Source organism: Phyllostomus discolor, chromosome 2, assembly GCF_004126475.2.
Source record: "Phyllostomus discolor isolate MPI-MPIP mPhyDis1 chromosome 2, mPhyDis1.pri.v3, whole genome shotgun sequence".
Lineage (NCBI taxonomy): Eukaryota > Metazoa > Chordata > Mammalia > Chiroptera > Phyllostomidae > Phyllostomus > Phyllostomus discolor.
This window is the reverse complement of record NC_040904.2, coordinates 56,569,518-56,588,042: the sequence shown is the minus strand read 5'-3', so window position 1 is coordinate 56,588,042 and position 18,525 is coordinate 56,569,518. Positions and strand designations below refer to the sequence as shown.

General features: G+C 38.9%; 1 long non-coding RNA gene across 1 annotated transcript; it reads right to left on the bottom strand.

Annotated features, from left to right (window-relative positions):
• Positions 1–573: 573 nt before the first annotated feature.
• Positions 574–17,598, bottom strand: LOC118498702. Its single transcript, XR_004901171.1, has 3 exons — positions 17,477–17,598; positions 4,837–4,842; positions 574–585 (listed from the first exon to the last, which is right to left on the bottom strand). It is a non-coding gene; the product is annotated as an uncharacterized LOC118498702 (long non-coding RNA).
• Positions 17,599–18,525: the final 927 nt, after the last annotated feature.

Genomic DNA, 18,525 nt, shown 5'->3' with positions numbered 1-18,525 from the left:
AAGACTTAGGTATCCAACTCTTTCCCACAAAGCCATTATTTGAAGCTGGCTCCATATACTACACCTTAAATCACTATGCTCTGTGCTTCTATGTGATATGTGATTTCTTGGTGTGTTAGCAGAGAAATATAGGAAAACAGAAATAGCATAAAATAGTGGCATGTTACCCATGTGTCTTCAAGTTTAGGATCACAGCTGGGAAGCCCCCCAGGCTCTGAGGAGGTCCCGTCTGGACGTGTGCTCCCTCTGAGGGGCTTGCTTTCGCTTCTACAGGTGTCCCCGTGGTGTTCCCAGGCTCAGATAAATTTATTTTAGGGAATTACAGAAACAATTCTTCCAATAGTTTAAAAAACATGTTTGCTCATATTGTCTTAGCTAACAATCATTAAATATAATTTGTTTGAGTTTTACTTTTCATTATAACAGGTAAAAGCAGACTGCTAGAAATTAGACAATTTTTAAAACTCCTGGTTTTGTGAGAATAGGCCCATAGAGGATAGCAGAAGGTAGCAGGTAGAATGACAAAATGTTTATCTAGTTTTGTAGCACCACCCCCAGTCAGTCTGCTTTAGGGGGCAGCAGCAGCTCACAGATTGTTTTAGTAACCTATGCTCATTTTTTTTTCAGCCAAGAATATATCAGTACTTACTACAAAGGGTTTTTTTTTTAATTAATTTTTTAATCCTCGCCCAAGGACATGATCACTGATTTCAGAGACAGAGAGACAGAGAGAAACACCTATGTGAGAGACATCATTCAGTATCCTTCTGAACATGCCCCCGCTGGGGACTGAACCCACATTCTACATATGTGCCCTGACCAGGAATCAAACCCACAATGCTGCAACCAACCAAGCCAGCCAGCCAGGGGGAATGAATACAATCAAAGGATTTTAGATTTGTAAGGGGCATTAAGAATTATCTGTTCTACATTCTAATATATGAGTGAAGAAATTAAGAGAGACTCAGATTATATATTCAAAGTTACACTGGGAATCAGTGGTAGAACCAGAAGTAAAAGTACAGATTTCCCTTTCTTATTCCAATTTCCTTCAACCACACCAAAAATTTAGCAGTGATTTAAAAATTTTAATGCAACATTTTTCATAATGTGAAAATTTTAATCTATAAAAAAGTAAAAACCCAGCTTCAAATTTCTCAAAATGTTTTATATCATTTTTAAGCATGTGCCTATAGAATCTACCTCAATAAACCAGACTAATTTCACAGAGGTCTTCTAATTATGAAAAAGCAACTAAATTACTATGTGACAAAAGCAACAACAGGAATATTTAAAATATTTGCGCCCTGGCCGGCGTAGCTCAGTTGGTTGAGTGCGGGCTGTGAACCAAAGTGTGGCAGGTTCAATTCCCAGTCAGGCACATGTCTGGGTTGCAGGCCATGGCCCCTAGCAACTGCACATTGATGTTTCTCTCTCTCTCTTTCTCCCTCCCTTCCCTCTCTAAAAATAAATAAATAAAATCTTAAAAAAATATATTTGCATCATGTCCCTGTTTGGATGGTTCAGTTGGTTGGAGTGTCATTCAATGCACCAAAAGGTTGCAGGTTCCAACCCCGGTCAGGGCACACATCTCATTTGGGGGGTTCAATCCCCAGTCTGGCATGTACAGGAAGCAACTGATGGATGTTTCTCTCATTTTGTGATGTCTCTTTCCTCTCTCTCCCTTCCTCTCAAGCATATTCTTGGCAAGGATTAAATATACATATATTTGTGTGTGTCATGGGTAACAGAGATTTATTTTATTTATTCATCCAGTGATACAGTGATATCTTCCGTAGTTATCACTCACATCTGAGTTCAATTTCTTTATTATTATATGTACATTTTTTCCTTTTTTGTAAAATGCTATTCATTATTTGATAGATTTTTCTGCTTTGAAGAAATGTAATTTTTTGTTCAAAAAGGAATCAGTTGAACAAAGACATGTTCTCATCATTGCCCTAAATAGGGAAAGAAAAATAAATACAGCTAATGGACAAGTGAACACAGATCTTGCATAGATATGGCTTAGTCTGCCAGTTGACCCAACAGATAACAGAAACAGATGACATGGCTGGGAATGTGCGATTACTTAATTCAGGGATCTGTTACACAGGATGAGAATCAGCTATAAGGATTATTCCTGGCCATGTTCAGTGTCTATTTTATCCCCGTGAGTTGCTTTGCTATTAATATTTTTTCTACTAGTTAGGGCATTTCTATTTTACTTTGTGTTTCCTATCTTTGTGTATCAATCTCCATTGTCTATTTCCTTGTATATTTCTGTTTGTGATGTGTTCATGCCACTTTTTGAAGATATGACCACAGGATGTGCCTGAGCATGGGAAGCAGGGAGAGTTGATGCTAATTTCCTCACTGATAGTTCTGTAAATTTCAAAGGGAAACTATGTTTATGTTGCTGGTGTTTTCATAGAGTAGTTTGTGAATGAAACCAATTGCAAGATAGACACAGAAGGGAAACATAAATGATTTTTATCCTGCTCAGGCTGTTTTAAGGATATGCAGTGTTGTTTGACAACAGCGGGTTTACAGAATAATGTAGAATTAGAGGTCGCCTCCCAGTCTCAAGCTGGAACTGAAGGAATCTCTGGTGGAGGCTGGTCCCTGTAAAACTGACCTCATGGAAGACCTAGGAATGTCTGCTCCCTATGGACAGGACAGGCTGGCTGCCTTTCCAAAAAGAGACAAAAAGAAGGGTCTGAACTATTTAGGCCCAATTTCTTCTTTCAGACTCACTAGCTGGGTAAGTTATCCCTGCTGCCTGCAGTAAATACATGAGGGGACACAGAATGGCCAGAAGTGTTTTCCAATGCCACTATCATTACCTGGGTATGTCAGGGGCGGAGAATGATTGTGGAAGAGGTGGTTTTGTCCATTTAAGCCTCTTCTCATGCTCTTCCCTCATATTAGTATAGCTCCTGATTTCACTGACTCACAGTGAAGTCTGAAATAAACACAACTATTTCCTTGATGTGGTGACATGTTAAAGTTCTGGTTCAGTAAAGTGAAGTGTGGCAACTTCTTTAAAAAATAACTGACACATACCAGCTGCCTCTCATTGAGTCCTCCTCCTTGTACACTTGCCGTAGGAAAAGCAGACCCGGTTTCAACAGGGAGTGGTGAATACCTCTGAAAAGTAGAATTAGAGAAGTCTGTCTTTATTTTAGATGTTTATTACTTGAATTTATTATAATAAATATTAATTTTCATAATTAAAAATTAAAGATAATTTTTTAAAGTTTCCTATAACTGATCCTCCCTTAGGGTGTCACATTTTTTGCTATAATTTAGGGTGTCCTAAACTTGAAGGGATATTACAATTTACTGAGAGGTTTTCCTTAATTGCAAAGCAGGGGGCTCACCCCCAGATACTGAGTTAATTGCTGTGGGCTGGGATCTGGTTATGGGCACTTTAAAAAAGTCCCTTAGGTCTTCTATGTGTGTTGTGCAGGATAGAAATCATTGCACACCCATCCCCTGGCCTCTCACTGCTACCCATTAGCATCACCTGGAATGCTTCCCCAAATCCCATACCCTGACTGGACGCTGGAAGAGCAAGCAGCACCAGATTTCGGAGTTCCTTGGGTGGCTCTAACATGCATCCAAGTGTGAGAACAGAGGTTACTGCCCAAAAGCTCCAGAAACTTTCCTCCAATTTGCATTAAAGTCGATAAAGTAATCACTCTTGCTTTTATCCATGTCTTAGTCAAATGAATAGGGTTGCTGAATAAAATAAAGTATACCTGGTTAAATTTGAATTGCAGGTATCAATTATAGTAGAAGATTGTCCCATGCAATATTCAAGACTTGCATACACACAAATTACTCACTGCTTACATGGAAATACATTTAACTAGTCTTTCTGTCCTTTTATGTGTGAATTCTGGCAACCCTACAAACCAAACACAAACAATATTCCAAAAATCACTGAAGAGTAATGTACATCCCTATATGAAAAGAAGCTTTTAAGGACCGAATACTTGAGGAGGAAGCGAAGAGAGATCATCATGCTAATGCCTGTAAAATGACCTAAAAGTCTCTTTATTTATCTGTAATAGTTCTGGGTTTTATATCAACTGGCTCAGTTTCTTGGCTGAGTTTCTCCACACAACTCAACAAATAAGCAAATAACTGCCAAACTTTGCTCCTATCACTCCCACCACCTCAGTCCTCTTCCTTGCAACCAACTAACCAACCTACTTTCAGATTTTGTGAATCTTCTTTTTCTGCATCATGCAGGAAATATCTAAAGCAAGGAAATGCACAGATGGGTTGGCCAGTGTGAGTGAATGCATGTGTAAGTGCATACGTGTGCATATGTGCTCACAGGACTGTGAGAACCCTTTGTTCAGGAATTGTCCCCTTTTTTTTTCATATGGAAATGCAAGCCCCAGGGTGTATCCTGTCCGTGTTACACAAGGAATTGAGTAAATTTATCTTCTAACTCCTGCTTTCAGTGTCAGTTTCAAATATAAACCACAGAGTCTCTTTCAGTAAATGGCCTATTGAAGAGAAAGGACTATTATCTCTGCCAGCATGTAAACTCTTTGTCTAGAATTCTCCATTAACCACACAGATCATTACTACAGATAACACATATATGATAAGAGAACAATGAAAGCTTAAACTGTAACAGTGTCTGATATTCATTTTGGGGTGGGAGGCATGTCTCTAGTAAGTATCGGGTGTTTCCTGCAGAGATGAGATCTATCAGAGAGAGTGTAAGCACGTTTTGTGGGGCCCAGACACTGCTTGGATTCCAGCGGCCACCCTTATTAATTAAGTGACTTTAGGCTAGAAATGAAGCTCCTCCACTCCTGCCTCTGTAAAATTAAAAACAAAATGCCAGACTTGTTTTGATAACAGTGTTATTGTGAGAATTCCAATGAGATAATTTGTGTGGATAAGACTAGCTTATTCCAAACATTAACATTTTTACTGTAAAAGAAAAAAGAGAAGAGTAGTCGGAACAGGGCTTGTTTTGCTCTATACAAAGAAGCTAGTAAAGCAAACGGACTCAGAAATGCCCTCGGTGGGTAAAAGAAATACCAGTTACCAGACTGTCTGTAAGCACTGATTTCAAGGAAAAAAAGAAAAGATGAAGAGTGCCAAGCCACAGGAGCCCACTTAGAGGTTCCTGGCACCCTAATTGGGGATCGTGGATTTGTTGAATAATCATGTTCCCATCCCTTGGTTAGATTAAGTCATCCACTGGAGGATGAGTCACAAATTTACAGGAAGATCCCTGAAGTCTGAGTGGTAAAGTAAATGAAATGGAAAAAATGTGTATAGTTGCCATGTTTCCATATGTCTAGGCAGATTAGCTAGTGTAAGTTCCCGTATGAATCAGAACCCATTTCTGTTTTTAGAGTTCAAGGAGACTGCATCACATCGAGATCCTCTAAGTTTGAATATGTGATCATTCAGTCAAGCTCTAAACTCAAGTGTACTATTACTATTTCCGTGATGAATTTTTAAATAATTGAACAGCATATTTAACCCTCCCAAAAAGAAAACAAAAACAATGTAATTGTTTATATAATTTATATGTTCAACTCTTAGACATACTAGATTCTTTACAAACTTACTAACTGCCTTCATACATGCAACCATTGTTAACGAGATATTCATTCTTGGTAAAGACTTAGTTTGGGTGAGGCCCGTGTGGGGAACCTCCTAAGGTTCTAAACCGCTAAAGCAGTTTGGGAAACCACATTTAAAAGTGACTCCCCAAATTATAAAATGCTATTTGTACCATAAACTCTATGACTTAGTTGAAGTGCTCACCACATTCACCCACTTATCTCTAACCCACTCTCAATGATTTACCCAGTTAGGTTGCTCCCTTCTGAAAATGCTCTAGCAGCTTTCCATTCACCCATATGTCACAGCGCAAACCTTGTTTCTTCTCAGGGTCCCAGATCACCCTTCCTGGATCTTAAGGTAGCTACTCCTTTTCCTCACAGTTCACCTCCTCAGAAGGGCATGCCCTGACTTCCTCTACCTAAAATATTTCTAGTCCCCAAAACTACTCTCTTCTTGTCAGCACTTAGCACCAGCAGAAATATTATTTGTGTGCTTGTTCGTTTATTTATACTTATTTCTGAGGAAGCAGGGATTTTGTGTGTCGTTTACCAATACATCCTTGCTGGCTACAAGAGTGACTAAAACAGGCAGAAAGTCAATACACGATGAGTAAGTTGAGTGCAGGTGAAATAATAGGACGGCCTCTATCAAGATAATTTCAGAAGTAGAATGTGAGAATTGGCTGTGTGGCTTTGTTGGTTAGAGTATATCCCATGCACCAAGATTGCAGATTTGATCGCCATTCAGAGCACCTTCCAAAATCAACCAATGAATGCATAAATATGCATCACAACAAATCAGTGTTCTTCTCTCTCTCTCACATACACCCTTTCTCTTTCTTTATAAAATTAGTTTTTTTAAGAAAGTGGAATTTAAATCCTTAGAATAATTGTGTTCCTAACTATGATGGCTACTTTAAAAAGACACTTTTAAATTTGAGAATATCCATTTCATATCCATTTGCCATAATTTTTTTTTCTGTTTAAAAACAAAACATTAGCTCTGGCCAGTATGGCTCAGTGGATTGAGCACTGGCTTGCAAACCAAAAGGTCATGGGTTCAATTACCAGTCAGGGCACAAGCCAGGGTTGTGGGCCAGGTCCCCGGTTAAGGGTGTTTGTGAGGCAACCGATGGATGTATCTTTTGCACATTGATGTTTCTCTCCTTCTCTTTCTCCCTCCCTTTCCCTCTCTTTCAAAAAATAAATAAAATATTTCAAAAAATAAAAATATACTAACCCTGGCGAGGTAGGTCAGTTGGTTAAAGCATTATCTTAATACAACCAGGTTGTAGGTTTGATACCCCATGCAAGAAGCAATCAATGAATTCATAAATAAATGGAACAACAAATCCATGTTTCTTTCTCTCTATCTTCCTCTCTCTAAAATCAATAAATAAACAGCTTTTTAAATAAATAAAAATGCAACAGATTATATATATTCAGCTTGACTCCCTATTCTTAGATTCTCCTAAGTCTTTTGGCAAGATATATTTACTTCTCGCTCTACTTTTTTCCTGGGATACAAATCTGGAAATAATTTCTCCTCGCAATTTTTTCTGCAGAAAGTGTTTCTGCCTTGGCCTTATCTGGTGGTGAGGTTAGGAATCTGACTGATGTCTCAGAAGTAGGCACAGCAGCCTGAGAGATATTCGTTGGACTCCTCTCTCTCAGAAAAACTGGTTCTTGGTAGATGAAGCTACCCATTGAGGAGATAGGAGTTTACTAAATTGTTTTGGACATTTGTTCCAAGGAGACCTTAGGTGGTCAAATGGTCAACCTGGGGCCATGCCAATGGTCCCCTGGAAGGGAGGAATGATATTTGTTAGTAGCCACTTTTCTTGTCTTTGCTGTTGTACCAAGAATGGCACATTAATAGATGACAGCAGGGACTGGTTTATCGGGCAGAAACTTCTTTGTGTTGAACCTTAGCCCTTACGTTTCTGGAAAAGTTATTAGTGACTTTGTTCACTTCTAGGTTGGAACAGCTTCTTCAAATTGCTAAATACTTAAACAACAACAACAACCAAATTCAGCAGCAGGGTAGTGGCATGGACACAGAGACTTAAGCACAAGGAAACTCCATCAAGACTAACTTAGCTGAAATAACAGAAGTAAATAAAGCCAAAATATAAATCTGCTCAGAGCAAGTGCCTACAAGAAGCAAACCAATTCTTGGATTGAAAGACAGGACATAAAACTGATTATATGTTGTGATTAAAATGTTGTATCACATGTGTGCTCTCACACACATAGGCACACATACTCACATGTAAACATTCTCACTCACACACATGCAGACGCAACACTGAAAGAAACATCAAAATGTAAACTGGCTATTTCTGGGTGGTTGAATTATGAGTGATTTTATTTTGTTTACTTTTACTTTATTTTCCCAATTTTCTTGCCAAGCTTTCTCATTCATCCTCTTCATGCCCAGGTCTGAAACTAAAGAACCCTTGAGCCTGCTCAAGCCCAATCCAGCCAAGTCCCTAACCGTCCAAATCTCCTTACAACTCATGGTGTTCGAAAGCCTTGGTTGCCCTTCCTGTTTATTCTGCATTCCTGGGTTCACAGGGTTAGACTCTTCTTTACATTAAGCTCCAGAGAATAGCTTCCTTGTCTGGAACTCAGGTGATTTTAAAACATGACCTAAAAATTCTTTGACACTACTCTTTTTAAGTAGTGGAGTCTTTATCTTCTCCCCTTAAATATAGGCAGTGCTTTGACAAGCTGTTTCACCTAATTCAGTATGGTGGCAGTGATACTGTGACTTATGGATCTGGGCCATGAAAGGCAATGCCGTTTCTAGCTTGTTTTCTGGAATACTCGCACGTGGAGCCCTAAGCCACCAGCGACCTTGAGGCTGTCATGTTGTGAGGTAGCCTCAGCCTCATGGAAAGGCCACGTGCAGGTGCTTAACCCAACAATGAGTAAATCAGCCTCCAGACAATGTCAACTCTGTAGGGTTTCCCCAGACTTCCAATCTTCCCGGCTGAGGCCCCTGATGTGGAAAAGTGGATCATATTGTGCTCTGTCTGAAGTCCTGATGGCATGATCTGTGAGCTTAATGAAATGGTTTTTGTAAACTGCACTGCCAGATTTGGGGGTAATTTGTTACACAGCAGTAACCACAAAACTGGAAACTTAAACACAACTTGAGTCAGACTTTTGACAAAGGGCTGAAGTCAGCTATTTTTCTATGGCCAGGGAGCCAAATGCAATCATTCTCCTCAGTATGACAAAATGCTTTCCCTAATGTCCCAGCAACTTGGGAAAAACTCTGCTTCCTGTTACAGAGATCCCCAAGGAGGAAGGACATCTTTTTAATGAACCATGTCTTACCCTTAGCAAGAACATATCCTTAATAAATTTTATCCTTCACCTGTGAAACTTTTGGCTCCTTGGGATTTAAGGAGTCATTTTCTTTGTTTTCCAAATTCTAGAAATCCTCTTACTTTTTAAAAAGCATGCACTAGCCTGTCTTCTGGTCCACCATTTTGGATTTAGCTGAAGATGGTGCTCTCTGAAAATTTTCTTCAAGCTTGACCCAAGGCCCCGTATACCCTAGAGGTCAGAAATCAGAAGAGGAGGCAAAATAAAAGTAAAGAGCATGAATAGGAATTAAAATCACAGGGAACAAAAGGAACTAAAGGAAATGTAAAAAGAATGATCATTCTGCATTATTTACTCTTTGCCAGTATATTGCATGTATTGTGTCATTTTAGCATAAGTCAAAGTAGTAAATAAATATTAATAAAAAGTCCACATAAATTTTAAATATGACAAATGTCAATGAATATTACCCACATAAACAAAATTTTGGGGGGTTTGTTTTAGGCAGCTCATGCTGCTATAACAAAATATCTTAGACTACGTAGCTTAAACAGTAAATATCTATTTCTCTCAGTTTTCAAGGCTGGGAAGTCCAAAATCAAGGTGCCGACAGATTCCGTGTTTGGTGAGGGCCTCTCCCTATTTTGCAGAGGGCTGTCCTTTTGTTGTATCTTCATTTGACAGAAGATCAGAGAGGACTTCTTTACAAAGCACTCACTCATCATGAAGGTTCCACCCTCCTGAACTCATCTAACCCTAATTACCTATCAGAGGCTCCATCTCCAAATACCATCACATTGGGGATTGGGGCTCTGGCATATGGACAAATGAATTTGGGAGGGGGGCAAACATTCAGTATACCACAGGATCTTTAATAATTTTTAAGGATGAAAAGTGTTCCAAAGTTTAAGAATCTCTGGCCCAGAAATTGGGTGGGTGGATTTGTAGGTCCAAAGAAGTGGGTGTTTTCATTTTACTATATTTTATTATGATAGAATGTGTAGTGTACACAAGTACTTTTAAGAAAGTGCACAGTGAGAGAGGCATTGAAGGTACAGGAGAGATGACCACTGGGTTCAGTACATGAGTAAGTTGAAGTGACTTGACCCAGAGCACAGGTGGAGAAGTCTGACTGGGAGGATCTGTGAGAGCAGTGAGAGCAGTGAGTGCAGTGAGTGCACTGAGTGCAGGTGCATCTACAGCTGGAGCCCTGGGAGTAACAAGGGAAGTTTGCTCAAACCTTTATACTCGTGGCCTCCATTTTCTTATTAAGTAGAAAACAAAAAATTCTTTGAGATTAAAATTTTGAGTTGAGGCCCTAGCTGGTGTGGCTCAGTGGATTGAGCACAGGCCTGCGAATGAAAGAGTCACTGGTTTGATTCCCCGTCAGGGCACATGCCTGGGCTGCGGGCCAGGTCCCCAGTAGGGTCGCTTGAGAGGCAACCACACATTGATGTTTCTCTCCCTTTCTCCCTCCCATATCCTCTCTCTAAATATACAAATAAATAAAGTCTTAAAAAAAGGATTTTGGGTTGGATCTTAAGCAAAGAAGTAAAGATCTCTACTAACCATTAAAGAAATAGGCGGGAAGGGTTTTTAGAAGCATGCAGCCTTATACTGGCAAACAATCAAAGATGAATTTTTGAACTCCTGAAACTTTCCCTAGAAGAGCTTAAAATTTTTGTTGTTATTGAATATAGTTCATTCATATTATCCTTAGCTCATGTAAAAAATAAATAATGAAAAAATGGGTCTTATAATATCTTAAAGTTAGACATTGTATTAAACTGAACAACAAATCAAAGGGTTTTTTTTTCTGTTTTAGAAAAGTCACTGTCCATGTTCTTCTTGCATGTCCACTACAGGTTAAAATCAATGTAACTATCTAAAATTTAGTTTGTGGCTTTAAAAGATAGGGCAAGAGTTATACCATTTGTAAGGTTGAAAATTCATACTTGATTAAAAAAAAAAACACCTCTTCCTAGAACTAGCCTTCAAAGTTTCCCTAAAAAGGAATTGCATTGATATAACTTTAAAAATAGGAGGTGGGCTCTTGTTTCTGTCACGACCCAAGACAAATTATCTATCTCTCAAGTGATTCTATAAAAGTATTAAAAATGCTGTCTGAACTCAATTCATACTTCAGAATGACTACAAATGTTTCCGTTGGGGAAGGTCGTTGGGAGGGAGTTCAGGCTGCAAGGCAGGTGGAAAACCTTGATGTAACTTCAGACCTGCCTTGTGTCAGAGCACTGGCAAGTGGGAGAAGGAAATTTCTGGTGAGAATTCACTAGAGAAGCAGAAGATCTTGATGACAAAAGGTGACCTTGCACATCAGTATGGGATCATCCTTCTTTTACAATTAGCTACATCCTTCAAAGAGTCTAAATGTTTTATTACTGAACCGCACAGTAATACCATCCATGATGCCAAACTGTTAGCAGATTCTTGTGAAGATTCAGGGAAATGTGAAACCTATGTCTCATGTTCAATGACAACCTCTTCACACTGTCATGAGACTAAAACATTTTTCAAATGGTGCAACAAAAAGCCACATAGATGGACATGTGAAAGTCTCAGCAACAATTGACAAGAAGGTGTAATATTGCCCTGGCCATTGTGGCTCAATTGGTTGGAGTGCTGTTCTGGAAACCATAAGGTCACAGGTTCAATTTCCTGTCAAAGCACATTCCTAGGTTGCTGGTTTGGTCCCGGGTGGTGGCCCCTATGGGAGGCAACTGATCAATGTTTGTTTCACACATCTCTCTTTCTCTGTCTATTTTCCTCTCTCTCTAGAATAAAAATTAATATATATATATATATACATATTTTTTGTTTTAAAGAAGGTCCAGTATCAACTTGGCTTGCCTTGATGGTGACCAAAGACCAAAAGTCAAATTTCCCCTTCAGCCTTTAATGCTCCCTGTAGTCCCCTGTGCCAAGACAACCTCCCCCCTCAAACTCCACTCTTCCTCTCTAGCCCCATCTGCTCTCACACAACCCTTGCTCACTACTGGTCAGCAATTTGTGTTGCCCTCCTGCTTGTGACCGTCACAGCCCCAGAATACCTCATTCCCACCTCCTTCATCGAGTGAAACCCCACTTACCCTTCAGGAATTTGTTTAAACAATTTCTCATCAGAACCTTCTCTGTTAGGCGAGCCCTCCATTCAACTGCCTCCAGTCACTTTGTGCTCCCCTTCGTGACAGCCAGCATGCTTGTAGTTCCTTCTGTTCCAGGAGGACTGGGACTGTGTCTGTTTAGTTCAACACACTCTTCTCCCAGGACTCGGGATGTACACAATGCCCAAAGGTTTACAAATTAATTAATGTATTTGCTATTTAATAAAGCATCAAAATGGTTTTAACAGTGGATGTTTTCATTTGGACCCTTTAAGCTACATCTTTAAAACATCTTTATCAAACTGTTTCTTTAAGGGGAAACATGGTTTAGTTGGGACCAATAGAAATATGTTTCTATTGTCAGATAAAACAAGTATATGCTATCTATAAAAACTTCTTAAAAATTTCTCTCCAGATAACTGTGTTCCTTTAGATCAAGTTTAAATTTTATTGAGGTATAATTACATAGATACAGTCAAATGCACAAATCATACATGTTATCAAATATGAGGAGGGGATGCTGTCCCCTCACTCTGCCCCAGTGGAATTATCTTCTGAAAGTCAAGCTCCTTGTAGTACAGGCATCCCCCACAAGGTGAGTGTCCTAGGAACCCACCTGTGTCAGTATACCAGCTGGCGTTGTTATGAAAGGCTGTGTTCAGCTTCCGTAAATTTCTTTTGAAGACTCTTTCAGTGTGGTGTTCCATATCATGGTGGGTGATTTACAAGCACACCTGCCCATACCGCTCTGTGTTGAGCAGTTTTTGACCAAAAATGACATGACCCATGAGCCTCCTATTTGCTATTTATCTGATCTCCCCTGAGTGACTTTTATTGTTTGTTTTCCTGGATGAAAAAATGACCTTAAAGGTAAACATTTTGCCAATGTGGAAGAGCTAAAAAAAAAAATGGCAGAAGCACTAAAAGACATCAAAATCAAAGAGTTCAAAAATTGTTTTGAGCAGTGGAAAAAGGACTCAATAGGTATATTGTATCAAATGCAAAGTGCTTTGATTGAAATTTAAACATGTAAGAATAAATACACAATTTTTTATAAATAAGTACCATTTTGGGGGTTGTCCTTTCTTGTATATAAACCTATGGAAAGAGCACACCAGGGAAGATACAGAACATTTCCATTGCTGCAGAAAATTCTCTCCTGTCACTTTCCAGTCAGTCCCTTCCTTTCCCAGCAACAAGCACTGTTCTGATTTCTGTGGCTAATAGACTATTACTCAGCGGAAGGAGCCATGATAAAAGCAGCCACATGGATGAATCTCGAAAATATTCTGTTGAGAGAAAGAAGCCAGACACAGAAGAGCACATGCTGATTACATTTCTATAGACCACAGGCTTTAGAGACATGTACCTGGGGAAAAACTATTTTAAGAATACAAGAAACATGGTTAATTTAAACTTTGTCCCTTTGAATACTTTTTATTCTTTCAAATTTAATCCCACAGACTGTACTCATTTTTTGCAACTTCTAGCCCCATGATTGCAATGAATTATATCATCACACGTGCAATGACAACTCAAGACTCACCAAAACCTGCTTATCTATACAATAGGAGAGTAAGTGTATGTTTAAATAAACTTCCACGGCCCAACATTAAACTTTGCTTAGTCCCTCAAAATACAAATAACCTATTGGCCTTAAAACATTCATAATTCAAAACTTTGGAGAAATGACAAATATTTTGTAGTATACAGTTAATATGATACCTAATGTCATAAAAAATTCATCATGACATCATGTTATTAATGATGCCCAGCCAGGATTGGCTGATTTTACAAAGTACTGGCACATATTGTATAAAATGCAGAAAAGATTTTGTCAACCAGGTACGGTTTCATAAACTTGACTGTACATTGTTGCTTCTTGCATGTTGCCTATTGACTTCTACTCCCAAGTGGCGGAGGTGCTCCCATAGAAAACATTTTGGTCCTTATTATATGTTATTATTTTGTACCTCATAATACAACATACTTGTTTTTAAATAATTTTTAATGCCAGTTTTTTTTATAAGACTCACAAGTCACAATGTAAGAATGCTAACATGATTTTGCATGTATGGTAAAAGTTGAGAATTTGGCAATAAATAAGTTATACCTCAACTGAACACTGCACACTGGACTGAAAAGGTAAAATATCCAAAAATCAGTCTTCCCAAAATGATACCACATGATGACAGGCTTAACATCAGCATTGTAGCATCTGAACACAAAGAAGGGGAAATTCAAATATAATGATACAAAAAAGAAGAGCAATTGGCAGCAAGAAAGTAAAATTATAATAGCTTTCAGATAAAGAGTGGAAGGAGGATGGTTTAAATTACAGGATGAATCAATATCCTGTTGTATTAATCCCAGCCTAGTAAGTAAAATAAGTGTCTGTCAATTATTGAAACCCTGGTTAGAAAAAGGGAACCAGTGAATTTGGTCTTTATATGCAAGATGAAAGGGGAAAAGTAAATGCATTCATTTATCGGACATTTGTTGCATGTCTGCAGTTTTTAAGGCCTCATGCAGGGCTTTGGGAGATACAAACATGGGTCAGGCACAGCCCTTGCCTCAAAGAAAAATAGTTACTATACTGTGTGAAGAAGTATAAGAACACTCTGAGCCCTCTCCCTCTCAAGCACTTGCCTGTGCCTCTCCCCTCTCCCTCTTCTTCCCCTCTGGTCCGAACCTATGCCTTTCTGTCCCCTAAGCTCCAAGGACCCTTCTTTTGCTTCTGTAACTTGTTTTCTGAGTCTACGCAGCCCAGTTGGCTTACTTCTACTATCTCTGCAACTTTCTAAATAAACTTTCTCTTACAATTTGGAAAAAAATATAAGAAGAAGAAGAAGAAAGCTAAGTCAGCAAGTGTGATAAAGGGTTGCAGATGAAATTCCAGGCAGGGAGAGAGGAAGGGAGCCTTTACATCTGCAGAGATCAAAGGAACCCTTCAGTGATAAAGTGATTAACTGTGTCCCTTTTTAAATGGAATGTCTGGGCACTACTAAGTTCATTTTTAGTGGCTGAATTCATCTTTATGCTATACTTCTTAAAGAACATGCCTTTAATGATATGTTGATCACTTGGACTTTCTGCATCCTTTAGTGATGACGATTTCTATCAGACAAACCTATGGAAGTCCCTCAATTTTGGATAAATTAACTTCAGAATTAGAAATATTAGACATACTTGTAAATCTATTTTCAAGACCTAATATTCATCTCCTACTCTAAATTATTTTATTAAAACCAACAGTTTCCTTTTAGCAAATAATTACAAAAATACAGTTATTTAAAACCAAGAGATAATTCTTGGCTGGTGGGGTGTGGACAGGGGGGTCATCAATGTTTAATGATGCCAATGGGGTCTCTGAACTTCCGTTATGATTAGAGCCTAGTAGGCCAACATGTCTGTAACTATGAAACACATAATTTTAGTAGCAAAGATGTTCCTTTACTTAATTAGTCAGATCTCATAATGCAATTATTAAAAATTCACTTCTATTTAATTAAAAATATATAGTAATCAATAATAAATAAGGTAGGCAATATTTTTATTCTTATGGAATTTTTAATGTAAAACAGAGAGAATCAAATATATTTTCATATACATTATTTGTGGGTATAAATGTTCTATTTATATTTGTTGTATAACCTTAATAATAATAGTAATAATTAATATTAAGTTGATGTTTACTACATGTTAGGCAATATACTAGCAATTTTAATGTTTTATTCCCTTAATACATCAATCATACCATAAGACAGGTATTATTAACATTCTTATTTTATTGATGGGGAAATAGAAGTTTGTATAATTAAGGAACAGACACATAGTTACACATAGCAGATTAAACACAAGCATTTTGTCTTTCTCCAGAAATCCTGCTAAAATGTAAGTGATGGGATAAAATCCAAACAGGTAAACCTAAAAGGTAAAATAAGTAAGATGGGAGTGGATAATATCACGAAATTATGGAAAGATAGAGCACGTAAGAGGAAGCTGAACCCTGAGTGCCTGCAGACAGCGATTCCCATGAGAAATAAAACGAGAAAGGCTCATAATTTGGAGCTATCAAATACTTTGGAATGAAGTAAGTGGTAGGGCCACAATGAAAGGATTTAGTTAAGGTCTGTACAGGAAGCCTCACATGCCCTGTCCAACCTGGCATGGTCAGAAAACTATTCCTCTCTTGATTTCCCCCTTTCCTCCTCCCCAGCAGCATGAAGATTCAGTTCCTGCAGAGCATGAAACAGAAGAGCATGGACTCAGGGACCCATATCACATAAATATGATACAAAATACCACATTGACATTAAATTTTTAAAAATGTAATTATTAATTTCAGTTAAAGCAGGAAGCATACAAGAAAGGCAAGGAAACCAAAGTAAATGACCTCTGTTGGCTGTCAACCATGTACTCATTCTTCCTAATGGAACCGTAATTTTGTTAACATTTCTAAAACAGACTCCCTGCCATGTGAGTCAGAGAAACCTGACTCTGTGCCTGGCTCCAGGGAAAGAGTCTGACCAACTAAATATGGGTGATAATCCTTTTTCCCACCCTTATTGGTTTAGGAATGACCACATGACCAATTCTGGCCAATGACATGACAGGAAACTTTTTGACATGTTTTTCAAACAGCTTCTAAGCAAAGACATAAAAAAAAGGCAGTTTCTTTTTCTTTTTCTATTTCTTTCTGGTTATCTTCCTGTTAATATAACAGGACTAGAGCACACTTGTCAATTCAAGTTGTGCTATCAATTCAAGAACTATGCAGAGTAGGGAAAGCCAAGGACATCAGAAAGAAATAGAGCCAGACATCTAACATACTAAATCTGAGACCTCCCTATTTCTGGATGTGCAATAGTAAATTTCTTAGAATCTTAGCCAGTTCAAGAGATTAAGAAACTGAGACAGGATAGTGAGAAGCTAGGAAAATTCCTTGGCAAGTGGAATAGGGAACCTGAGAGAGCTGAACACAATAGCTGAGCAATTTATAGCCAGATACAAAAGTCACCTCGCTAGAGATAACATCTAGGTCCCAGTTGTGTTTCAGTTCCAGGCCGCAAAGCAGCAAAACCAGGTAGGTGAAACCAGAACTAACTGCAGCAACTAATGACCTCCTGCCCTACCACCAACCTATCAGAGGAGACCATGACCCTGAAAGGGCAAACCTGGAAAACAGATGAATATTCCACTGAAACTCTCCCCTACCCCAGACCTCCCCTAAGATTCCTGCTTGCAAGAAAGAGAGGAAAGCTTCAAGACAAAGGACCCAGCTCTCCCATGTTCTCCCTCTGGGGAACAGCCAGGAACAGCCCTGCCATTCATTCCCTTTCCTCTCTTATCCCTCACCCAACTTCTTTGTAGGCATGCATCTCCTAAACTCTATGGAAATGAGCAACTAACAGCTTGTCCCAGGCTTATCCCCTGAACCCATCCCTAAGGCCCCTTTTCTCTGACTTCCCAGTGAGCTAAGGCAGCCCAGCCTAGGCTCTCCTGTTGCTTCTCCTGTGCTAAGCCTTTTTTTGCCATGCTTGGCAAGCCATTGCCTCCTTTGAGCATATATTAATAAAACCCTTACTCATCCACTTTCATCTGTCTGATCTGTAATTTTCTACTGGGCTGGTGAAAAGAACCAAGCTTCCAATAATAAAACCAGGCCAAGGTCTCACAGGTATTAAGTGGTAGAATTAGGATTGGAACCCAGATTAGTCTGAATCAAAGATTTGAGATAACCATAATGCTATATTGCTGAGGCAAGAGATAGAATAGTAAACCGAGACTCGGCAGTTGTCATCAGTCAGCATCTTGATTTCCGAAAATCACTTTGTGACACCTTATAATAATTAGCATTGTGGTTTCCTCCCCAAGTGGACAATCAAGAAGGATTGTGGGAAATTGCATGTGTAGAAGCTTAAGTAAAAACCCTGTAATCTATAACCCTTCAGTAGAAGGATGCTACCCCTGGTTGGTGTGGCTCAGTGGATTGAGTGCCAGCCTGCAAACCAAAGGGTTGCTGGTTCAATTCCCAGTCAGGACACATGCCTGGGTTGTGGACCAGGTGTCCATTGGGGAGAGGGGTGCATGAGAGGTAACCACATATTGCTGTTTCTCTCCTTCTCTTTCTATCTCCCTTTCCCTCTCTCTAAAAAAGTAAATAAATAGAATCTTAAAAAATAATCTAAGGGAGACTTTCCCTGGCCAGAGATGGCCTGCTCCCACTTCTTGGGGAGTGTATACTTTCCTTAATAAATTTCCCTCTTGCTTTGCTTTTACAACGTCTGTATGGTCAGTCCAATTTTTTGCTCGTGACCATCAAGAGCCTGAGCCCATCTCCATCTGCAACATTGCTATTATTCACTTATCTTCAGAGAATACTTTTAAAAGGGAAATCAATTTTGTGGCAGAGAAAATATTTAGGGCATATGAAAGTTAGGTGGCATGCCCTGTTAGTC